A 26,724-nucleotide genomic window follows, 5' to 3' on the forward strand; every position below is an offset into this window, starting at 1 on the left:
TGGAAATCGACGCAGATTACAAACCGCTCCGTTCTCCCAACCCACTCCATTTTGTTGGGGATATGACGAGAAAAAACAACTCGAACAGGCCATACCTTAGAACAGTCCTGGAGGACTGTGTGACCTGTCACGCTCTGATAGATTCGGGTTCAACAATTTCCCTTATATCCGAAACCTTGCTGGATGAACTAAAAAGGGCAGTGGACTCAACAAAACGTTGGTTGAAAACGGAACATTGCGATACGAATCTTCGAGGTTTCACTCAAGCTACCTCGCCCCTAACCAAACGTCTCCTACTTAAACTCAACTTCGAAAGAGTGTCACTGATACACCCCGTGTATGTGACTAGCATCGAAATCGAACGAATGCTGATTGGGAGTGATTTAATTGACCGTTTGGTACCACTAATGGATTGGAAAACCAATCAAATCTGGTCACAAATACCTATGCCAACTCCGTTGACTTCGCCGCATTCTTCCAAGGCTACCTGCCATAAATTGTGCAACGACGTGGGTCAGACGTCAGCATCTGACGCAAACCCTGTGAACTTGGCCATGAGCCCGCCATTTGTGGCAAAGGACAATGTGAGTTCGACTCGGAACTTAACCGAACATGTGGTTTTCTTGTGCGGCTTGGGTAATTCACCAGACGACACTTACCGCCCTCCTCTGATAGGGGGCGTGTGCCTAAACGGCACTATGGCTGAGGATACCAGGCTGGCCACCTGGTCAGAAAAATCCGCAATCAGTTTGGAAATGTTCAACGAAATTTCGAAAACGGCGAACTGCCATCCCCTTGTGCCGAAAACGTTTAGATTTCCACTGGGAACGACTCCCCAGACAACACTCACCGCAATAGGGGTGTGTGCGCTATCGATCCGCATTGGAACCAAGGAATTATCCCACTACCTACTGGTTGTCGCGGACCTCCCACATACAGTCTATGTGGGAGCGGACATTTTGGTAAGATTGGGTGTTAAACTTGATACCATACACCAAGTTCTTTGGTCTTTGGCGCAGCCAAACCAACATGCCTTGTCTTTCGACCCGGTGCGAATGGCTTCCGGGCAGACTATTCCTGAAGCTTGCAAGACGATAACTGAGTCCGCCATGTTGATACCGGCAAGAACCACAGAGGTTTCTGTAAGACTGAACCTGGCGCCCGGATACCGGATGGAAGGCACCACTGCGTTCTTCCAACCCTCCCCAAAACTATTCGACTTGGGGCTAACTATCAATGGCAACCCACTGTTGGAACTAACCGCTAGATCCACTTACCTCCTGGTACAAAATCTGACTCAAGCGGATATTTCCATTCCTCGGCACACTCAGCTAGGAACATTGATCGATTACGCCTTCCATGATTTTGAACTAGTTGTTCCTGTGATTGGGCCTCTTCCGTCCCCCCTAGACCTAGATGGCGAGGGAGGTACGCTGTTTACTTGTCAGTCAAAAGCAATAGCACTAACTCCTGTATTGCCACTGGACGACACATCGGCATTCCGGCTGGATGTCGATCCTGACAGCAACCTGTTAATATACTCCATCGTCACGGAGGATGATATTGCATCTCCTCCTGCATGCGAAGTACACTCTTGTGAGGAAACAACCGATGACTCTTCCAAAGGTGACATGCCGTCACCACCCGATGAAGACCTGTACAATGTCGCCGAACCATATCCTGGTTTCCATGCACAGGTAATACAACTACTGTCGGAGGCTGATGCTCTTGTCAACGACACTGAACGCCATCAGTTGAGAGAATTGTTTAACAAACACAGTGAGATCTGGTCGACAGACTCGGCTTGGCTTTCTCTTTCTCGAACAAGCTCTTCACGTTCAATCGTTGCCCATTCGGGTATGCGAACTCACCCTCAGAGTTCAACATCTTCCTGCACAAGGCGATGCCAGACGCAGCCTCTAGGGGGACGATAATTTACGTGGACGACGTTCTCATGAGAAGTGAGACTTGGTCACATCACCTCAATGAAATGGACCACGTTCTCACCCAACTCGGGACTGCAGGGGCTAAGTTGGCCATCATGAAAGGACAATGGTGCAGGACCAAGGTAAACTACGTTGGGCTTCTGGTGGGTGCCGAGGGCATCCTGCCACAGTCTAACCGAATCCAAGCAGTCCGCAACATCAAAACACCTACAAACCTTCACGAGGTGCGCAGCTTCTTGGGAGTATGTAATTACTCCCGTCAATTCATCGAAAACTACGCCGACTTGTCAAAACCGTTGACTCACCTTCTTCAGAAAGACACCCCATTCGTTTGGGATGTCACTCACAACGAAGCGGTGGCTTCCTTGAAAAACCTGCTTTGCGAGGCACCCTGCCTGGTATACCCCAACAAAGACAAGACATTCTTTTTGGAAGTCGGTTTCTCAGAGCACTGCCTTAGCGCTGGGTTGTACCAAAAATACGACCAAGACAAACGTGTGGTTGCTTACGCGAGCAAAACACTCAACCCCGCCGAACACAAATACTCAGACTGCGAAAAAGCGCTGCTGTCGACAGTCTGGGCGATCAAACACTTCACCAGTTATGTCGGCGGACAAAAGGTGATCATAGAAACATGTCACCAGCCTGTGACTTTTCTGAAAAGCCAACGAATCCGTGAGGGTGCTGTACACAACAGCAGGATAGCGGCTTGGCTCATGACGCTGCAGAGCCATGATGTAGTAATCAACTACGCAAAAGCAAAGAACCTGCCTTTGGGCAGTGCTTTGGCGGTGTGTCAACACTGTGGTGACGATGAAACCGACTCCGGACCACCCCCGCGTGACATCGCTCCGCCATTGCCTTCGAACCATCACTATTTCGAAGAGAACGTGTGTCTCGACATGCCGATGGCATTTGTAGATGGCTGTTCTTACCGCCATCTAGACCACTTGCAAGCTGGGGTGGGATTGGTATGGCACAACGACATTCCGTGCAAACCACTTCAATTTCAGCTTGGCAACAAGACCAGCCAGTTTGCAGAAGTGGCTGGCGTGCTGATCACCCTGCAAACAGCGGTGAAACACGAATTGGCAGAACTGGCGATCTGCACCGACTCAAACGACGCGAGACTCACCTTCTTATGCCACTTGCCGTTTTGGAAACAAAAGCACATGACTACTTCAAGTGGTAAAGAGGTGAAAAACAAAGAGCTCATTCTAGCTTGTGATGATCTCATCACCAAACACGACATACAGGTGTATTGGAAGAAAGTCAAGGGACACTCCAAATCACCTGGTCGTGACAAACTTGGCAACGACCATGCTGACAGCATGGCGAAATCTGGTGCAATTCACGGCACCCCTTGGGTGTTTGCTGCTCGAGACGAAAAACCCACTGAGGAAGCTATGGTGTCTGCGGTAACGCGTAGCCATGTAGCACCACGGAAAACGTCGTCGCACAAACATAATGTGTTGCTAACGCATTCATTCATGAATGGCGACCTGGTAGCAATGCAACACCAAGATGAGTCCCTCGCCACTTTGATGGCATTCCTGTCGGATCCTGTCAACCACCCAGTGTCCGAACTGGCTTTGGCAGGTTCACACGACTTGCGCTCGCTGTACGCAACTAAACAGCACCTCACACTTGTAGATGACCTATTGGTGTATGTTTCAGAAACCGACACCGTTCGAAGGTGGGTGGTTCCTAAAACACAGAGGGGGATAATGATAGCTCATGCCCACGACGAGCCATGTGGAGGCCATAGGGGGGTCAAGGCTACATGTGAAACATTGCGACAGGTGGCCCACTGGCCTCACATGGAACAAGACGTGGCACGATACGTGAGGGGGTGTCTAGTTTGCTGTCAGTTTCAACCCACCAAGCCACTTCACAGAGCACCCCTGCAACGCAAGGGTGTGTCTTACCCCTGGAGCTCGATCCAGATCGACTGGGTCGGCCCAGTTGCCAGGTCTGCCAGAGGTAACAAGTACCTCCTCACAGTGACTTGCGCATTCACAAAGTGTGTGGAGTGCCTGCCGGCGACCAATGACACAGCGGAAACCACTGCCGTTCTTTTGCTAAACCACGTTTTCAGCCGTTTCGGCCGGCCAGGAGAAACCGTGGACAGCGACAGAGGAACCCACTTTTCGGCAGCTGTAATGACCGAACTGTGGAAGCTCCTGGGAGTCAAAGCTAAACTCCACATCGCGTACCACCCTAGGAGCTCGGGGGGGGTAGAAAGGAGCAACCAATCAATTGTCAGAATCTTGAGGAAATATGTGGCAGCCAACCACAAAGATTGGGACCTCAAACTCCCATTGGTACTGATGGCAATCAGAGCCACACGCAACAGGTCTACGGGAATGACACCCTTTGAGATGATGACGGGCCGGCAAATGACCCTTCCACTGCATCTCCTGTACCAACCGGGAGATGTCGCCGCAGCCACCGCCTACACGGCTCACCAATACGTGACCGACTTGCGGAACCATCTCCAGACTACCTTTGCGTACGCTCAAGGACAATTGGAAAGAAGTGCAGAAGGTGACAAGACCTATTACGACAAAATAGCCTCACACCAGGTGTTCGAGGTCGGAGATAAGGTGTGGTACTACATTTACACCAAACCCGCAGGCGTCGCAACAAAGTTCCTGCCCCACTGGACGGGGCCACACGAGATTGTGGTGAAGCTATCACCTGTAGCTTACCAGATCAAAATCAGCAAAGGTCGACAAAACGCCACATTAAAGTGGGTCCACCGGAACCAAATCAAGTTGTACACTCCCCCCATGGGAATAGAAGGGGTGCTAGCCAGCACCGAATAGATAAAAACCCTAGCAAAAAAACAGAGGTACTAAGAAAATTCTTAAGTACCCTCAGCTGATCCCTTCCAGGAGACCAGTACGTTACACCTAATATCTTTTATTCTCTTCCCAGCTACCAGATATACATCTGTTGTCACTAGTGATATCGTCCTGCGCCGTACTGATTAAAAATAAGAAAAACAGAAAAATACAAATAACTGAAATAATCCAACGATCTCCGATTATGCGTTTCTGTAGGATGGAGTTCCTTTGGATGATCCTGACACTCTGCGCCCTGGTCAAAACCAACCCAGCAGACGTAATCACGAACGAACCCCCTACGGGAATCGTTCTCCGCGACGATCCAGGACTCCTCATAACTAACTGCAGAGTACACACGCAGAGGGTATATGTCCGCCTAGATGCAGAGAATGTGTACCGCCAACACATTCCACCTGCGGCGCATTTGAGTTGGGCCGGGGCTGACTGGACCAGCCAGGCAATTAAGCACGCCCAGCTAGACACTGCCCATATGTTGGCCCAACTCCAAAAGTTCACAGTAACCCAGTCAGAACTAGCTGAGCCCAGGCGAGAAAAACGATTCGTCGGGGCGCTACTATCGATAGGGGCAGCTGTAGGGTCACTATTTGCCCTAGGTACCACTGCCGTCAACGCAGTCAGTCTAGCCACAGTCAAGAGGAATGTTAGGGAGATTACTGAAGAGATGCCGCTTATCCAGCAGCAGATGATGGCACAGGCCCTTAGGTTGCAACATGTGGGAAAGTCTCTCCAGGACACTATTCTGGTGGTCAACACACACGCTACTCTCCTGAACAAAACTATCCTGTCTGTAGGAAAGCTAACAGAGGTCATGAACCATGACTATGCCCATGTCCAATTGGTTCGATTGTTACTGGAGGATTTTCTCCGTGAGGTTAGCTCTTCTATGGACCACTTGGCCATGAATAGAATCCCCTCATATCTAGTGCCCCTCTCAATGGTGGACGACATATTGACCTCAGCTACTTCAACCACACTAAGGCCGTTACAATCACATTTGGCCTATAGTCTGGGGTCGGCCATCCCAATACACGTTGATGTTGATCGTAATGAAGTGGGTTTTCTACTGACGCTGCCGGTTGTTGAACTGGAGAATATCTATAGATTGAAAACGGTTCTCAATGTAGGATTTTGGCGCGACAGTACCCACGTAAAGATTGCCACGCCCCCAGTTGTAGCTTACCAGGAAAACAACCCAGATTTCTATCTCACCCCTAACCTGCTAATGTGTACTCTAACCAAAGATGTCCACTACCTTTGTCCTAGCAAACCATTTGTCAGGGATAACACTGAGCGTCTTTGTGGTATTAAAGCTATCACCAGCGAAGAACGCTGTAGAGCCAAACTAACAGCCAGGGATGGGGCCACCACCACACAAGTGGAGGTGGTAGGGAACCGATGGTTGGTCAACACACCGTTCGCGTCCGCCACTATGACTTACGAACGCCATGACTCCATCACCCAATTGAACCTCCCCAACCAGACTGTTTTTGTTACGGTACCAGAGGGGGCGATTATTCACGTAGACGACCTCGCTCTATACCACCTTCCCGACGACCGGATAGACACAGAGATTGAAATGCCGGACGCTTTTGCTAAACGTTCCCTTGAGTTACCACAAGCTATTCAATACCAAATCCAGTACGAGGGACCCATGACTGTTGATCTTAGCGTACTGGATGAGGCATTGTTAGTCGACCCGACTGACTACAGACCAAAAGATTGGTCTGTCGCCCGCTCTTGGACGGTGCCGGACAGTATCCTGACTGTTACCATGATCCTTGGTCTCATTTCCCTTGGCGTGTGCACCTACTACGTACACAGGCGCACACGTGCAATGGAAGACCTAATGAGGTCTTATACTAGGATCACCCGTGGGACGGAAGCGATCCCGATTTTTGGAAAGGTGGCAATGGATCCGGAAACCCTCTTACAGGGCCCAGTCCCAGCCTCCTCTCCCGAACTCGCTAGGTCAGCCCAGTAATGTCCCTAATGTAAGCTTTGGCCTTCAGGGGCCAAGTTTTTCCAAGTGCCTTAACCTGTTTGGTATAGGGGGCAGTATTGAGAATTTTGGAAAAAATATGTTCCCATTTTTAACGGCCTCCTACACCAACTCAGAAGCTAGAATATGCATATTATTGTTCAGGTTTGGATAGAAAACACTGAATTTTCTAAAACTGTTTGAATGGTGTCTGTGAGTATAACAGAACTCCTATGGCAGGCAAAAACCTGACAAGGCTTCAAGCAGGAAGTACCCTGTCTGACAAGGAGTCGTGCGTCTTACCTCTTTTTATTGAAAAGTAAGGATCTTAGCTGTAACGTGACAATTCCCAGGGCTCCAATAGGCTCTCAGAGCCCGCGAAATAACTGAAGGTTTACGAGGGAACCTCAGGTTGAAATATATTATCGCCTTTTGTAAGTGGATGCTCGGAGGACCTTTCAATGATGCGCGTGCATGAGTCGCTTCTGAGGAGAAATTTTATTCGGCTGTTTAGGCTCAATGCATACTCCCGGTCGGAATATTAACACTTCTCTATGACATAAATGGCATAAAAATTGGTTTTAAACAGCGGTTGACATGCTTCGAAGTACGGTAATGGAATATTTAGACATTTTTGACACGCCAATGCGCCATGCGCGACACCGCGAAGAAGCATTCTAGAACTCACGAACAAAACGTCGCTGTTTGGATATAACGATGGATTATTTGGGACCAAACCAACATTTGTTATTGAAGTAGAAGTCCTGGCAGTGTATTCTGATGAAGAACAAGCAAGGTAAGAACATTTTTCTTATAGGAAATGTGATTTTGGTGGAGGCTGAACTGGGTGGGTATCTAAATAGCTAGCCCTGTAATGCCGGGCTATGTACTTAGATTATTGCAAAATGTGCTTCATCCGAAAAGCTATTTTAAAATCGGACATATCGAGTGCATAGAGGGGTAATGTATCTATAATTCTTAAAATAATTGTTATGCTTTTTGTGAACGTTTATCGTGAGTAATTTAGTAAAATCACCGGAAGTGTTCGGTGGGAATGCTAGTTCTGAACGTCACATGCTAATGTAAAAAGCTGGTTTTTGATATAAATATGAACTTGATTGAACAGACATGCATGTATTGTATAACACAATGTCCTAGGTGTGTCATCTGATGAAGATCATCAAAGGTTAGTGCTGCATTTAGATATGGTTTGGGTTTATGTGACATGATATGCTAGCTTGAAAAATGGCTGTGTGATTATTTCTGGCTGGGTACTCTGCTGACATAATCTAATGTTTTGCTTTTGTTGTAAAGCCTTTTTGAAATCGGACAGTGGGGTTAGATTAACGAGATTCTTGTCTTTAAATAGCTGTGAAATAGTCATATGTTTGAGAAATTGAAGTTATAGCATTTCTAACGATTCAAAAATCGCGCCACTGGATTGAAGTGGCTGTTACGTAGGTGGGACGAAATCGTCCCACATAGCCCAGAGAGGTTAACTACCCACCTGCAAGTAGGATCAACCTAGACATGACATTAGAGACAATGCCATGATAGAGCTATTTAGCCAAGGCCTTGGACATATTAGATGATTAAGGTGTGGTAGACATATTTGGTATACTTTTATGTTTTTATTCCAATTTTTCGTTTCATTACCTTTGACACTTAGGATGCCTTAGAGCCAAGACACTGCTCGTTTGGGGAGGAAATGTAATGATGTATTGCCTGAGTGTTGTGCGTTATTAACGTCTGCCAAGTTACTGCCTAGGTCCACTAACCGGGATAACCGGAAGACGGGCTGGAACACAGAGCCACTGCCAGACCTCCTAGGTCCATTCTGGTGGTGATCCACAGCTTGCGGAAAGCCTACCAGGGTGAACCACCAAAGGGGGGGGGGGGCTGCTCTGATGATCCACAGACCAGGACATCCGATGGTCATTCTTATGGTGGGTTGCAACATGCAGAATCATTCCAAGTTGAACCTACCAGAGGGGGACTGTCATGACTGTCCTGATCAGGTCAGGGTACAGGAGACCACCACCCTACAGATTATCTCCCAAACCCCCAACAGAGGAGGAGAGATCTAGGGGTCTGAAGATGTGGGGGTTTTATGACACCTCATGCCCATAATAAACTTAGGCCACAGAGAAATTCCTTTGTCCTAACAATGGAGAACTGGCCTCAGAACATTAAACATGCAATAAAGGGACTTTGGAACAATGGTTTCCGTCAGCCACAATGGTGGTTATGACGAAAAGTGGAATATTAAAATGTATGTAACTTTTGTATTTGTTTTTAAAGGTTAAGAGATGACGTTATTATGAAAACATTGTACCTTTAAGAGTTTTCCCAGTATATGCCTGATGTTTATACATTGTACGCTGTTTGGAAAATATCCAAATCAAACAGAATGTTTTGGTAAAGATGAAATGTGAAGTTAGTGTCTAAAATCGGATTTTTAGCCAAATCTAAGCCTTGCCCCCTTTACTTGGTCCGCCCAGAGAATTGCCCTAAAGGCTGTTACACCCACTTCTGACCCGAGGGTATAAGACAGGAGAGTGAAGAATTAATTAGAGGACTATTGACCCCAAGCTGCAGCTAAGGTCTAACAAAGTCGACGAACCCCAAAACGAAACACAAGGTTGAAGACAAAGAAATATTTTTCTACACGAGCTACGGACGAGTAGCTGTGTCTAAGCGGGTGAATTCAAGCCGAACCACCCAGCCTCCACTCTCCATTGAATCGTGGTATCGACCCCGTTCAGGCCGAAGCTGTGAGCTCTGAGCTACAGAGCTGTCTGTCCTCAGAAGACCCCTTTCAGATCAAGGGCGAGGGATCAGACCATTTAGCCAAGAAGGACACTGACATCGTGAGGACAACCAGAGAGTTGCGCCGGAGAAGTGCGTCATTTAGAAGCCTAAACGACCCACGCGGAGCTTCCCACCTGAGACCTCCAACACGTAATTACATCATTATATTCTGACCCATAAGAGTGGCAGTTCGGGGCGAGGCTAGTTAAATAAGCATGGCTGACAAATGAACCCAAATGTATATTTCTCTCGTGTACTTCCTTTATTTCTCTCTCTTTAAAATCCCCATTTTGGGTAACAAGCGCCATAGTGTGTTGGCCTGTTATACTAAGTCCTAATCAATAGCTAGACTGTGTTTTGTGTATGTGTATTTTTATCATCATTTTAGCTTGCTAGTAAATAAATAATCAACTAAGATTGGTGTGGTAAATTCGGGTCCGTGCAGATTCCCGGATTGTACGACGTTCAGATTATGAGACTGTAGAGGAAATTGATTAATTTAGCGACTGTTGTAATCGATATTCTGATATCCTTTGAGTTAATTTGGGAAATAGAAACTCAATCAAAACAATGTTCCCATGGTGCCCCAGGTTAATGAGTTAATAATTGCTTGATTCATTGCTTAATTCATTTAATCACGCAATTATAAACCGTTAATCATTCGATGAGCAGCAGTCGTCACATTAACTAATACAACGTCACGACACATATTATTAGTAGATTTGGATAAAAAACACTCTGGAGTGTCTAAAACTGTTTGAATGACGTCTGTGAGTATAACAGAACTCATACGGCAGGCAAAAACCTGAGAGAAAATCCAACCAGAAAGTGTGGAAATCTGAGGTTTGTAGTTTTTCAAGTGATTCCCTATCCAGTATACAGTGTCTATGGGGTCATATTGCACTTCCTAAGGCTTCCGCTAGATGTCAACAGTCTTTAGAACGTTGTTTCATGCTTCTAGAGAGAGAATAAGAGCCATTGGAATCAGATGACTGAGAAAATGACATGAGCTCAATCGCGCGCGCTCACATGAGAGTTTTCTGTGTTCCTTTTCATTTCGGAAGACAAAGGAATCGTCCGGTTGGAATATTATGGAAGATTTATGATAAAAACATCCTAAAGATTGATTCTATACATCGTTTGACATGTTTCTATTAACTGTAATATAACTTTTTTGACTTTGTCTGAACTCAGTGGATTTGGATTACTCGACTGAACGCGCAAACAAAATTGAGGTATTTGGACATAAAGATGAACTTTATCGAACAAAACAAACATTCATTCTGGAACTGGGAAGCCTGGGAGTGCATTCCGATGAAGATCATCAAAGGTAAGTGAATATTTATAATGTAATTTTTGTTATTTCTGTTGACTCCAAAATGGCGGGTATCTGTATGGCTTGTTTTGATTTCTGAGCGTTGTACTCAGATTATTGCAAAATTTGCTTTCGCTGTAAAGCTTTTTTGAAATCTGACATAGCGGTTGCATTAAGGAGAAGTGTATCTATAATTCTTTGAATAACCGTTGAATATTTTATCAACGTTTTTGATGAGTATTTCTGTAAATTGATGTGCTCATTCACCGGACGTTTTGGGAGGCAAAACATTTCTGAACATTACACGCCAATGAAAAATGTTTTTTTTGGATATAAATATGATCTTTATCGAGCAAAACATACATGTATTGCGTAACATGAAGTCCTAAGAGTGCCATCTGATGAAGATCATCAAAGGTTAGTGATTAATTTTAGCTGTATTTTAGCTGTATTTACACGCGGAGTCCGGGGAACTGTCCGGCTAGTCGATTACCTATCAACTAGACTCCGTAACAGTCACCTTTATTCTCGCTCAAAAATCTCCCATGGCTTATTTTTCAAATTGTCATGTTTTATTTCTAAATCTATGTGCAAGAGTGAAGGTTTCCCGCGAGAGAGTAACGGTTAATGTGATTGGATGTTAATTATTTGACAAGGCTACCTGTATTTGACATTGTGCTGTTATTTCGCTGAACACTAGATGTTTTAATTTTTTGGGGGGCAGTGAAATGAGGCTACTCAGGTGAGAAGAAAAAAAACTCACCAAAATATATAGCCCTGTTGGAAAATGTAAATATTCTGTTTGAAACTGTAAATAAAAAAAATATATACACACTACCATTCAAAAGTTTGGGGTCACTTAGAAATGTCCTTGTTTTTGAAAGAAAAGGACATTTTGTCCATTGAAACAACATAAAATTGCTTAGACATTCAGTGTACACATTGTTAATGTTGTAAATGACTATTGTAGTTGGAAATGGCAAATGTTGTATGGAATATCTTCATAGGCGTACAGAGGCCCATTATCAGCAACCATCACTCCTGTGTTCCAATGGCACGTTGTGTTAGCTAATCCAAGTTTATCATTTTAAAAGGCTAATTGATCAATAGAAAACCCTTTTGCAATTATGTTACCACAACTGAAAACTGTTGTTCTTTTTAAAGAATCAATAAAACTGGCCTTCCTTAAACTAGTTGAGTATCTGGAGCATCAGCGTTTGTGGGTTCGATTACAGGCTCAAAATGGCCAGAAACATAGACTTTCTTCTGAAACTTGGCAGTCTATTCTTGTTCTGAGAAATTATGGCTATTCCACGCGAGAAATTACCAAGAAACTGAAGATCTTGTACAACGCTGTGTACTACTCCCTTCACAGAACAGCGCAAACTTGCTCTAACGAGAATAGAAAGAGGAGTGGGAGGCCCCGGTGCACAACTGAGCAAGAGAACAAGTACATTTTAGTGTTTAGTTTGAGAAACCGACGCCTCACAAGTCCTCAACTGGCAGCTTCCTTAAATAGTACCCGCAAAACACCAGTCTCAACGTCAACAGTGGTGAAGAGGCGACTCCAGTATGCTGACCTTCTAGGCAGAGTTTCTCTGTCCTGTGTCTGTGTTCTTTTGCCCATCTTAATCTTTTATTTTTATTGGCCTGTCTGAGATATGGCTTTTTATTTGCAACTCTGCCTAGAAAGCCAGCATCCCGGAATCACGTCTTCACTGTTGACGTTGAGACTGGTGTTTTGCGGGTACTATTTAGTGAAGCTGCCAGTTGAGGATGTATGTATAAAGCCACGTTATCATTACTCATTGTGTATTTTTTCCTTGTGTTATAATTTTTCTATGATTTCTCTATTTTTCTCTCTGCTTTGTTGGGAAGGTCCCATCAGTAAGCATTTCATTGTTCGTCTACACCTGTTGTTTATGAACCATGTGACGAATACAACTTGATTGATTGATCCTGTTGGTTCAAGACTTGGTGTATCGGTACCACTTGCCATGCATTAGCAAAGTGAACTGTCTATGACTTGGGTGGCTGGAGTCTTTGACAATTCTTATGGCCTTCTTCTGACACGGCCTGGTATAAAAATCCTATATGGCAGAGGCCTCGGCCCCAGTGATGTACTGAGCAATATGCACAACCCTCTGTAGCGCCTTGTGGTTGGATGCCAAGCAGATGCCGTACCAAGCGGTGATGCAGCCAGTCAAGATTCTCTCAACGGTGAAGATGTAGAACCTTTTGAGGTTCTGAGGGCCCATGTCAAATCTTTTCAACCTATTGAGGTCGAAGAGACATTCTCGTGCCTTCTTTACGACTCTGTTGGTGTCTGTTGACCATGTTAATTCCTTAGTGATGTGGATACCAAGGAACTTGAAGATCTCGACCCGCTCCACTACAGCCCCGTTGATGTGGATGGGGGCGTGTTTCAATTCCTGAAGTCCACAATTAGTTCCTTGGTCTTGCTGATGTTGAAGGGAAGGTTGTTGTCCTGGCACCACACTCCTCCTTATATCCTGTCTCATCATTGCTGGTTATCAGGCCTACCCGTGTTGTGTCATCAGCAAACTTGATGGTGTTGGAGTCATGCGCGGCCACACAGTCATGGGTGAAAAGGGAGTACAGGAGGATACAAAGCATGCTTCCATGAAGGGCCCCCATGTCGAGGCATGGCGGATGTATTGCTACCTACCCTCAACAACTGGGGGCAGCCCATCAGGAGTCCAGGGTCCAGTTGCAGAGGGAGGTGTTCAGTCCCAGGGTCCTGAGCTTAGTGATGAGCTTGGAGGGCACTATGGTGTTGAACGCTGAGCTGTTGTCAATGAACAATATTCTCACATAGGTGTTCTGTGTAACCAGGTGGAAGAAGGCAGTGTGGAGTGCAGTAGAGATTGCATCATCTATGGATCTGTTGGGGTGGCATGCAAATTGAGTGGCTCCAGGGTGCCTGGGATGATGGTGTTGATGTGAGCCATGACCAGCCTTTCAAAGCATTTCATGGCTACAGATGTGAGGGCTATGGGGTGATAGTCATTTAGACAGGTTACCTTGGTGTTCTCAGGCACAGAGACTATGGTGGTCTGCTTGAAACATGTAGGTATTACAGACAGGGTCAGGGAGAAGTGAAGACACTTGTCATCTGGCCCCGCGGCCTTGTGAATGTTAACCTGTTTAAATGTCTTACTCACACCAGCTACGGAGAGTGAGATCACACAGTCATCCAGAACAGCTGGTGCTCTCATGCATGGTTCAGTGTTGCTTGTCTCGATGCGAGCATAGAAAGAATTTAGCTCGTCTGATCGGCTCGCATCACTGGGCCGCTCAGGGCTGGGTTTCCCTTTGTAATCCGGGATAGTTTACAACCCCTGCCACATCCTGCTCCTTGAAAATGGAAGCTCTAGTCTTTAGCTCAGTGTGGAAGTTGCCTGTAATCTATGACTTCTGGTTGGGATATGTAATTTATGTATGATCATTGTGGGGATGACGTCGTTGATGCACTTAATAATGAAGCCGGTGTCTGATGTAGTAAACCCCTCAATGTTATCGAATAAATCCCAGAACATAGTCAAGTCTGTGCTAGCGAAACAGTCCTATAGCTAAGCATCCACTTCATCAGTACACGTCCGTATTTAAACTGTTACTGGTGTTTCCTGTTTGAGTTTTTGTAAGCAGGAATAAGGACGATAGAGTTGTGGTCAGATTTGCCAAATGGAGGGTGAGGTAGACCATTGCATGTGTCTGTATGGAGTAAAGGTGATCTAGAGCTTTTCCACCTCTAGTTGCACAGGTGAAATGCTGGTAAAAAATGAGGTAAACAGATTTCAGTTTCCTGCATTAAAATAACCAGTCACGAGAACTCCGCATCTGGATACACATTTTCTTGTCTGCTTATGGTCCTATACAGCTCGAGTGCGGTTTTAGTGTCAGCATCGGTTTGTGGTGGTAAATAGACACCTATGAAAATTATAGATAAACTATCTTGGTAACTAGTATGTTTGGTAGCTTATCATCTGGGTTGGCACCCCCCCCCCCTTGGGTTGTGCCGTGGCGGATATCTTTGTGGGCTATACTCGGCCTTGTCTTAGGACGGTAAGTTGGTGGTTGGATACATCCCTCTAGTGGTGTGGGGGCTGTGCTTTGGCAAAGTGGGTGGGGTTATATCCTGCCTGTTTGGCCCTGTCCGGGGGTATCATCGGATGGGGCCACAGTGTCTTCTGATCCCTCCTGTCTCAGCCTCCAGTATTTATGCTGCAGTAGTTTATGTGTCGGGGGGCTAGGGTCAGTCTTACATCTGGAGTATTCTCTTGTCTTATCCGGTGTCTGTGTGAATTTAAATATGCTCTCTCTAATTCTCTCTTTCTCTCTTTCTTTCTCTCGGAGGACCTGAGCCCTAGGACCATGCCTCAGGACTACCTGACATGATGACTCCTTGCTGTCCCCAGTCCACCTGGCCATGCTGCTGCTCCAGTTTCAACTGTTCTGCCTGCGGCTACAGAACCCTGACCTGTTCACCGGACGTGCTTGTTGCACCCTCGACAACTACTATGATTATTATTATTTGACCATGCTGGTCATTTATGAACATTTTAACATCTTGATCATGTTCTGTTATAATATCCACCCGGCACAGCCAGAAGAGGACTGGCCACCCCTCATAGCCTGGTTTCTTCCTAGGTTTTTGGCCTTTCTAGGGAGTTTTTCCCAGGGAGTTTTTCCTAGCCACCGTGCTTCTTTCACATGCATTGCTTGCTGTTTGGGGTTTTAGGCTGGGTTTCTGTACAGCACTTTGAGATATCAGCTGATGTACGAAGGGCTATATAAATACATTTGATTTGATTTGATCAGGTATTTATACTCAGGCGAGCAAAAACTTGTGACTTCCTTAATATTAGAGATTGCACTCCAGCTGTTAACAAAGAGACACACCCCTCCCCTAGTCTTAACCGAGGCTGCCGTCCGATCGAGACGATGCATGGAAAAACGCGCAAGATACTGTATATTTTATCCATGTCCTTATTCAGCCAAGACTCAGAGAAACATAGTTCTCCAGGTCACATTGATAGGATAGTCTCGAACGGAGTTCATCCAGTCTGTTCTCCAGTGACTGTGAATTCGCCAACAGAACAGAGAGCAATGGTGGTCTATTTGTTCGCTGACACAATTTTGTTAGGAGGCTGCCTCGCCTGCCTCTTTTTCAAGTCTGCTTCCTCTTTTGAGTCCTTAAAGATTTTTACTTACAAAAGTTAGAATCAGCATTAAAAAAACATACAAAATAATTGGTCAGGAGCCCATAAAATGCCAGACTAGAAGGGAAGAGGGTGCCAATGCTTAGACATTGGCTTACCAGGCTAATGCTCCCTTCTGGCATGCCGAATACCTGCATATGAACCCCATCATTCACATTGATGCTATGACTCAAATGGTTCTCTACGAGGAGAAGATCAAAGGGGATGAAGTGTAAAAGTGGTGCTTCGGTGACTACACTCGTGTGATGAGAAAACAATGCCTTAGGAGTTCCATTGGCTTATGTAGTTCATTGGTATTATGTCTATATCTAGGCTTTAGCTTTGTGGGCTAATGTGCTTTCCTGGTATATCAAAGATCTAGGTTTGAATCCCATCACTTATATGTATAATTCTGGCAAAGGAATTGTTTTTTCGCAATCATTTTGCTGGGAAATTGTGATTAGCTTCATTATCCAGAGGGCGTAGTCTAAACCATTTTGAACCAAGATATTTGTATTTTTGCTACTAGATGGTTAATTTGCTTGAAAAAATAAGCACTGGTAAAAATAAATTTCTCTTTGCTAAGAAGCAATTTTTGTTTCTTTTTGACCATTTTATCTGAAAACAATCACAGTAAGCTTACCCATAAATGATGTTTCATTTATCGTGAGTAATTTAGTAAATTGTTAGTTAATTCCCCGGAAGTTTGCGGGGGGTATGCTTTTTCTGAACGTCACATGCTAATGTAAAAAGATGTTTTTTGATATAAATATGAACTTGATTGAACAGACATGCATGTATTGTATAACATAATGTCCTAGGTGTGTCATCTGATGAAGATCATCAAAGGTTAGTGCTGCATTTAGCTGTGGTTTGGGTTTTTGTGACATTATATGCTAGCTTGAAAAATGGGTGTCTGATTATTTCTGGCTGGGTACTCTGCTGACATAATCTAATGTTTTGCTTTCGTTGTAAAGCCTTTTTGAAATCAGACAGTGTGGTTAGATTAACGAGAGTCTTGTCTTTAAATAGCTGTAAAATAGTCATATGTTTGAGAAATTGAAGTAATAGCATTTCAAACGTTTTGAAAATCGCGCCACAGGATTCAACTGGCTGTTAGGTAGGTGGGACGATTTGGTGCCACCTAGCCCATAGAGGTTAATATAACTACACTGTCCAATTTACAATACCATGCTATTGTTTGAGGAGAGTGCACAGTTATGAACTTGAAAAGTTATTAATAACCAAATTAGGCACATTTGGGCAGTCTTGATACAACATTTTGAACAGAAATACAATGGTTCATTGAATCAGTCTAAAACGTTGCACATACACTGCTGCCATCTAGTGGCCAAAATCTAAAATGTACCTGGACTGGAATAATACTTTATGACCTTTCTCTTGCATTTCAAAGATGGTACAAAAAAATACAAAAAAAACATGTTTTTTCTTTGTATTATCTTTTCCCAGATCCAATGTGTTGTATTCCCAATCAATTCATTTCACATTTCCACAAACGTCAATGTGTTTCCTTTCAAATTGTATCAAGAATATACATATCCTTGCTTCAGGTCCTGAGCTACAGGCAGTTAGATTTGGGTGTCATTTTAGGCTAAAATTTTAAAAAGGGTCCGATCCATAAGAGGTTTTTAATCACAATTGTTCAACTATTTAATTCCTCTTTTCGTAAGGCGGAATCTAAGAACAATCATATTAGCATGTGGTCTTTTAACAGAGGTCCACTGGAAATGTAAATATTCAAATGTTGATCCACATGTTATACAACATGTTACTGACTGAGTGTATCCAATGCATGGTTAACTAATGTGTTGTGACTCCAGCGCTGTCTTTACCACATCCTAAACTTACCCCCTCTTTTGATAGGGGTTACGTTGTGTACCTGGAATGATCCATTTGAACAAGGAAAGAAAAGAGTGTATCCATTCCTCTTTCCCCATTTTCCCCTTCCTTCTTTCCTGGTCCCCTGAATGGACCCCTGTTTGAAGTGGAATGGCCATGGGTCTTGAAGCGGTCATTACAAACTCAGTGAAATACTCAACATCAGTGCCCCAGTAATTACAGCCAGGCTCCCAGAACCCCCCACTCCCCTTCCCCTCAGATGTGGCTTCACATGTAGAGCTCCAGGGCAACATGGAGACACCCTGCTCTCCTCCTCCCAACACAATCTGCCTCCTTCCTCCCTTTTCAAAGAGCACAAATGGAAATGACGACACATTCACGAAAAACAGTCTATTAAAAATAACAGGGAAGGAGAGGAAGAAGAGGATTTTTTTGTTTTTTGATTATAAACACTCTCGCTCCAAATTTCTGGTCCAAACTTACTTTCTCTCATTATTGGTTTTATGGCGAAGCTGGATCGTTTCCCGGCATCTGAAAGGGAACACTTTTAGGGGCCAGGAGGGGATATGTTCCAGGCCTTTAGAAGTAAGTTTCGCCCAGACAGAGCGGCTATCATCACACTCAGAGGTTAGTCTTGGCGGTTTAGGGTCAGTGACTCAGAAACCCACTGACGTGCATTAGCCCTACATGAGAGTTCCAACGCTTGCCACCGACTACACAAACGAATGGGGTGGTGATATATACATTTAGAAGGATTAGCGCTAACGTGATTCAACAAAAATAATCATTATGTTTACTGCGAGTCCCTCGGCGAGGTTGGAGCTTTTTAAACTTCCCAAATGCTACCTTCCAATGTAAAGTCAAACAGGAAGTGAGTCTGATTATTTTTTCTGGACTTTTAATCCCTCGATTTCCATTCTGCTCTGTAAACTCAATGTCCATATGTTTACAAAACAATCAATTAGACAGTGCATCTCTCTCACCGTCCCGCTTCCATTATCACAGCCGCAGAAGGAAGTGCGGTTGAGCACTGTTGAGACGGGAAGCAGACCACCCTAAAACTCCCAAACACCACCAGGGCTAGAGACCACCCCCAGTGTTGAGGTACAGTCCCCAGATGTTGGCATCCTGTGCCAGGCATTTCTTTAGAGGTCCTGTGGATTAATCTCAACAACTGATGAAACTTGTGGGTTTAATGGGAACTTTTACTTGAATTGTGTCTCTTTATCCGTTCCCTGTGCTTTGTCGCAGTGCCATCATTCACAATGTTCCTGCCTTTCAGATACAATGTAACACATCCAAGAAGCCTGACTGATGAAAGGACTTCCCTCGCGAGTACTAGACCCGCCAACTTCGGAAAAATGGAATTGGACAAACCTAAATAGGAGTCTCCACATGCATTGAAATTTAGTTTAACACATAGAGAATGGATCATGCTACTTCTATTCCCACACCCAAGGAACTTTACTTCCAAAGTGGGTGTTAATAACATTTTAAATGAATTCTTTCCTTTGTATACAACCACATCTATGTTTCTACTCTGACATAGAGACATGGAGACTTGACTTCTTATTTCAGATATACTGGGACACGGCCACTTATTTGAATACAATGTCGCGCTAAGGTTTCGATTTCTTTGGTCATTTAGCAGACGCTCTTATTCAGAGCAATTAAGGTGAAGGGAACATCGACAGATTTTTCACATAGTCACCTCAGGGATTCGAACCGGCAACCTTCCGATTACTGGCCCAACACTCTTAACCGCTAGGATACCTGCCGCCCGCCCATATGTTCTTCTTTGTTGTTCTTTGTCTCACTGAGAGTATTGTTTTGTATTGTTAGGTATTACTGCACTGTTGGAGATAGGAACATAAGCTTTTTGCTACACCTGCGATAACATCTGGCCTTAATGGCCATGTACTCGTGTAATCTCCATCCGGCACAGCCTGAAGTGGACTGGCCACCCCTCAGAGCCTGGTTCCTCTCTAGGTTTCTTCCTACGTTCATGCCTTTGTAGGACGTTTTTCTGTGCCAACATGCTTCAACATCTGCATTGCTTGCTCTTTGGGGTTTTACGCTCGGTTTCTGTATTGCACTTTGTGACAACTGCTGATGTAAAAAGGGCTTCATAACACATTTGATTGATATGCTAAATATGTGAACGCGACCAATAAAATGTTATTTATTTTGATTTGACATGTCGCTCAAATCCCTTCAATCTTTCTTCCTATCTCCCTCCCTTTCCCTGTTAATATACCTCTCTCACTACCTCCCTCCATTTCCGTGTTAATATCCCTCTCTCACTGCCTCCCTCTCTTTCCCTATTAATATCCCTCTCTCACTGCCTCCTTCCCTCCTTCCCTCGTTTTCATCGTTCCCTCCTTCCCTCCTTTCACACTTTTCCAAAGGCTGAGTCTTCCATTCACATGAACAGGCATCAATTTACAAAAATCCCTATGGAAGACAAGAAAGAGAACACAAGCAAGAGTTAAAGTGGAAAACGAATAAGTTATAGAATGGGAATACAAAAAGTCCTGTCCTCTCCGCTCTTGTCCTAGTGGTAAGCTGTACAGCATGTTCCATGGGTCTCAGCCTGTTTTAAATCAGCTGTCTGACTGGTTGATTGTGCTGCCAATACAAAAGAGCTGCAGCTGCCTCTCTCTCCCTGTCTGCGTTCTGTCCCTTTCCCATCTAACCAGGGGTCCCCGCTGCAACATGTAAATGGATTCCACATGTTCTCACACAAGAAGAGTAGGAGGAGTAGGGGGTGAAGGGGAAAAGGTGGGTTGGGGCCTGAACTGTGCTCGGCAAGTTCATCTTAAAAAGCTTTCATCAGTCGTATAATGAACCAGATGCTGAAACGGGCAAACACTGTTGCACTGTCAATGGGGGCAGCTACAGTATAGGGATGAGGTTACTTCATGGAATCCATTACGTACGTGTCCCATATGCACGTACACTGTGTTTAGGCCATGCCATGAAAGGAAAAAGGAAAACAAATTACCAAAGGCTGCATATTAATATCATTATTTTCCACTATGCAGCCTATAACATACATTTCCCCTGGACTGAGTGCACTACCCCTCCCTGATGGGCAGTAAAATTCATTGGCTACCTCATGTCAAGCTGTTTCTCAACCATCACGATGTCTTTCCCACCAGCAGGCAGTAATGGAATTAAAGGCATAAAAAAGTAGGGAGAATTGTATGGACGCATTGTTAGAAACCTTATTGATGAAAGAGAGAGAGACAGAGCGAGAGTAAAGGAAATGAGACCCCCACATCAGCCATATACAGTACATTTTCCATACCTCCTCACTCTGGCTATAAGTAGACAGTCATCCAGCTGCACAGATGTGCTGAATGCATTTTTCCACAGGCATTTAAAGATGGAATCCGCAGTAGGGGGAACAGCGCCACTGGCTGCCCCACCACCATTGATATTGTTTTTGTTGCCAAGCTGAGGGGCTTTGCTCAGCATTTAAAAAAAATGCAGTACATATTGTGCACTTCTATCGCATGTGCAATAATATCAGAGGGGAAAAAAACAGTGATTGTTGTTTACAGAAACTTCTTTGTTGTTGTAATATTGTACACTGACGTTGCTGTTTCACCATTAAGGATTCCAGCTTTAAAGGCATCTTTCGTAATAAGTATTTTGAGTCAAAGTGCAAAATTAGCCAAAATGCACCCCGTATCCATGTTGGAATGCTGAGAGTGGGAGGCTGGACAACATATGAGGTCTTTATGCAGACTTCCTGTACAATTCATGTTCAATTAGAAATTGTGCTTTTGGAGCTCTTGGTGCAATTATTTTACTCAAAAGTATATGCAGATAAATGGTAACCCTATGATATACAGTCGTCCAAGACCTAGGTTAGTCCATTGGCTCACAGCAAATACTTGATATTTTCCAAACGTAATTTTCTTGTTGTGTGCTTGTTTTAGACAATTACAAAACTACATTTAAGAATAGCACATGTCTAAAGATGACTTTTAAACACCCCCTGCTCCCGGGTGTTCTCACTACTTCCCTGGCGCCACTTCTCATGACTGTGCTAGCAGCTACGTGAGCGAATGCTATTGTAGCTAGCTACCGACCACAACATTAAGTTAGCCAAGACCAACAACACAAACAAATGGCCTATACATCTACAAGTAGTGTGTGGAGTTACAAACAAACTACAAGTTAAATGTCTTACCTGTGAATAAATGTTTTCCACACACATAGCTACATGTAGACTACTTGGACACAGGGTCCCTACATATCCCACGCCAAATAACCTGAAGTCACAGGGCTCTTCTTGCAGGCTCTATTTCCCCATGTGGGAGTATTGCAAACCATAGGTTGGGATTTTTGGTTACATGTACGTTGAACAACACAGCAGCATTCGGCATGTTTTGTAATTTCTGTATAACTAAAGATCGACAACGAATTTGGCTATTTTACACTGGGGGTCAATGGAATAGAATGTGGGCATGGTCGAGGGGAATTCCTTATTATTACGTGAATACCGATTGGGACTATACTGTTCAATACAATTCTTGTCTATTTATGAGGATCTCTTGGACAGTTTTTCTATACTTTTCTGATTGGATTACGTCAATCAGATTGGATTCAATTCTTAGAATTGGGTTTTTCAAATCTGAATGTGATTCTGATGATAATTCAGATTGAATTACCCAATCCCAATCTGACCGTTAATCAAGAATAAATGTTGAAGTTGTGTTTTTCAAAGGAAGCGATTAGGATAGTTTCATTTCAGTCTGTACAGTACTCTCGGTATAACACAACTATGGGGAGTCACATTCTCACGAATTCGATTGAAGAACTTAGAACCACTCTTGACAAGGCCAATGAAATGTCTTATCTGCCTGGGCAAATGTCTTGTCTGCCTAGGCGCCGTGTATGCGGTAGCTTCCCGAACTTAACCTGGCTTCTATACGTTCTATTGCCAATTACGAGAGGCTACTCAAAGAGAGAGGGCGGCCAGGTTTGGTGGGTATGCCCCGCTGCTTGTCTCTACCTCGGTCAAGCACCGCTTGTCTCTCTTCCCAGACTTGTCGATGAAGGGTCCAGTCCCACCTCGGTGGTCCGGTCCTCGAGACCAGGCTAGCTAGCTCTAGTCAGGTTGGTTAACTCGCAGAGGCGAGCTAGCTACTTCTGCCTCCCTACTGTGGAGTTGCTTGGATAGCTCTCTTGTTAAGTACATGTAGCATTAAATCGCTTGGTTATTCTTAACATACTGTTCTGCGGTCGAAGGGGCTTGCTAGCCTAGCTTGTACTAAAAGCCTCCTGGCTAACGTCGGTTAGCATACATACTCGTACCTACTGATGAGCCTGGACAGTTGGATATGTAATGTCCTGGAGTACCACAACGCAGACAATTTTAGGACTCATCATTGTAGTCTGTATAAAAATGTGGGATTGACCTCTGTCTTTAAGAGAGCTGCATTCTGTTTTATTTATTTATTTACATCTTACAGAAACTTCCTTCATATGTAACTTCATTAATTAAGTTAAGAATCATAAGCACCAAACCGTTCACAGGAATGGATGACACTAGAGATACCTTCAGTCTCCACAGGTTTGGGAAAATCTCTGTTTTGTTTTATTGGCTCTGATTTGTGGAACAGAGTTCACTGCAGTTAGATGTTCTGGTACCACTCAGGCAGTTTACATTATTGATTGAGTACCTCTATGTAGTTTAATGTGATAGATTTGATTAAATATGTTTCTTTTATTATATTGTTTCATGCACATATGTGTATGTTGTTTTATTATGCTGTTTTAATTGTAATGTATACAGGGCTCTCTTGTTAAAGAGATGTTTCATCCCCAATCTAAACGGCCAGTCGGAGCAAGCCAACCAGGACCTGGAGACGACTCTTTGTTGCCTCGTCTCTGCCAACCCCACCACCTGGAGCCAGAAACTTGTGTGGGTGAAGTAAGCCTGCAACAACCTTCCCTGCTCGGCCACTGGTCTCTGGCCCATCGAGTGTTCCTTTGGTTACCAGCCTCCACTCTTCCCCGTGGAAGAGGTCAGCATACACTCGGCCCAGATGTTCGTCCGCCGCTGTCGTCGTACCTGGAAGAGAGCCCGGTCCGCTCTTCTTAAGACCACCTCCAGGTATTGGTGACAAGTGGACCACCACCGGACCCCGGCTCCACGCTATCGTCTTAGGCAGAGGGTATGGCTCTCCACACGGGACCTGCCTTCCCGGGTGGAGTCCCCTTAACTTTCCCCCCACATTATCAGCCCTTTCCCCATCTCTAAAGTCCGTAGCCCACTGCTGTCCGTCTTCTGTTGCCCCACACCCTCCGTATACATCCCACTTTCCATGTGTCTAGGATTAAACCTCTGTCTCACAGCCCTTTGTTTCCAGTTTCTGTGAACTGAACTATCCACCTCCTGTGTCTGCATCTGGGTCATGACCTGAGTCATGATTGGTGGTCCCATTCTGTGTGCTTGTGTGGTCTACCACTTTGCGGCTGAGCTGTTGTTGCTCATAGACATTTCCACTTCACAATAACAGCACTTACAATTGACCGGGGCAGCTCCAGCAGAGCAGAAATTTGACGAACTGACTTGTTGGATAGGTGGCATCCTATGAGTGTGCCATGTTGAAAGTCACTGAGTTCTTCAATAAGGCCATTCTACTGCCTATGTTTGTCTATGAAGATTGCATGGTTGTGTGCTCGATTTTATACACCTGCCAGCAATGGGTTTGGCTGAAATAGCCGATAGTGTATGTTGGAAGCTTGTCCATTTTTAATGCCCTGTCTGTTACCTCAAATTGCATTTTGTTCTCTGGGTTCAGGGGTTATATAAATTATCCCAGGGTGAGAGTAATAAGTTGGCATATAAATAGGTTTTTGTACTGATGGAAAATAAATGTCTTAAACTTTATTCCTCAATTTTACCTTTTAATATAAAAGATAAATGCGAACTTCATCATCCAAGCATCACATGAAACACATCCACAGCCAAACTCATCCCATAAATCAGTCTAAATAACAGGTTGCACTGACAAAAAAAACAACATAAGTTAGCAACCTAACAGCTAGACTAGTTTACAATGTACCACATCTCTGGTGAGTACAAGAGACTCTCAAATGAAAAGCGTGTCAGCTAAGCTAACAGCAGCTACATTCTTTGATGGCAGCCATGTTTGTTTACGTTTGACAAGCGCTAATCCTAGATTGCCATTTACTGTAATGTCGCATTCAAAACACCTGGGAACTCGGAAATCTCAGACTTCAGTCATTTCAAAACCACTGGGAACTTTGAAAATAATGAGAAGAATAGTCTAGAATGTCACTGATGTCATGATTTGACCTTCCCAGTTGTTTTGAACGCAGCATAAGACACAAATAAACAAAGTCAAAGATGGCTGCTCCCATTGCCTGGAAAAATATTAACTTAGTTTGGCCACTTTTCAGAATATGGGGGAGAGGGTTCATTTCCTTTTGGGGGGGTATTCAGGTGCATGGGGGTGAAAATGGGGGAAAGTATCGTGGGGGAATATGACGTAGGAAATATTACCGTGATGGGGGATTTATCAATAAATGGGGGGAAAACACAGGAGAAGTTTATAAACTGAATAAAAATCAAACCCCTGGAAAACGGAGTCTGAGCTAGCAACCCAGAGTAACCATAGTTATAATCTAAGTCAGTCCTGACAGAAAAGTGTATCTCTTGACAGACACTGATAGCCATTGAGTATAGAGGTAATGTCCAATTTCAAAAGGAAATGCCTCACTGATGAGAACATATGAGAAATATTTAGTCATTCTGATGAAGAATCTGTGTATGAGAGTGAGTCGGATCAATCAGATAGTGGCAAGGAATATCTATCCCACAAAACTTCTGGACTGTGAGGGTGAGGGAAATGGTGCCCACCTCAACCTTGCAGGCAATGAATATCATTCACCTCCCGAAGATGCTGGTCCTGCTGTCAATCTTGTATGCTGTGAGGGAAAAGAGATTGAAGATGAGGAGGATGGTCCCCGCAGCTGGAGATCCTGTCACTTCACACCATCAGAGATAGACTTCAATGACACTCTGTCTGGTATAAAAAGCACCCTGCCTACCCCCACAGAGTCAGAATGTTTAAACTGTTCCTTGATGAGGAATTGGTGGAGTGTGGTGCAGGAATCCAACAGGTATGCCCATTATCATATTACAGAGAAACCCAAGGCTTTCTTCAAATGCATCAAAATTCAGAATTCCTTTAGCCTACTAAATGTGCATATTTGTTTGCAGGTATTCTCATGAACTGAAAGAGAAGACTGCTCCTGGCGTAAAAGGGAAGCTCTCAAAATGGGTGAACACTACCATCCTTCCTGGTCACGGTGCTGCTGATGGGGCTAGTGAAGAAGAGCTCTGTTGGACTATTGGACCACTGACCCCATGCTGCAGACCTCTTTTTTCCCACCCCTTTGCTCCCAGGACCACTTCCTTGTCTTGATGAGAGCACAACACTTTGTGAACAACGCCACTGCCAACCTCGCCCTTCACAAAATAAGGAATGTCCTGGGCAGCTTCACCATGGCAATTGGAAGAGTGTTTGCTCCTCACAAGGACTTGTGCATTGATGAGTCTCTCATAGCTTGGGAAGGAAGGCTTGCATTCCACTAATACTTCCCATCAAAGCGCCACATATTTGGAGTCAAGTTCTTTGTTTAATGTGACTATATGACAGGATATGTACAGGACCTG

The sequence above is a fragment of the Salmo trutta genome, chromosome 9, assembly GCF_901001165.1.
Source record: "Salmo trutta chromosome 9, fSalTru1.1, whole genome shotgun sequence".
NCBI lineage: Eukaryota > Metazoa > Chordata > Actinopteri > Salmoniformes > Salmonidae > Salmo > Salmo trutta.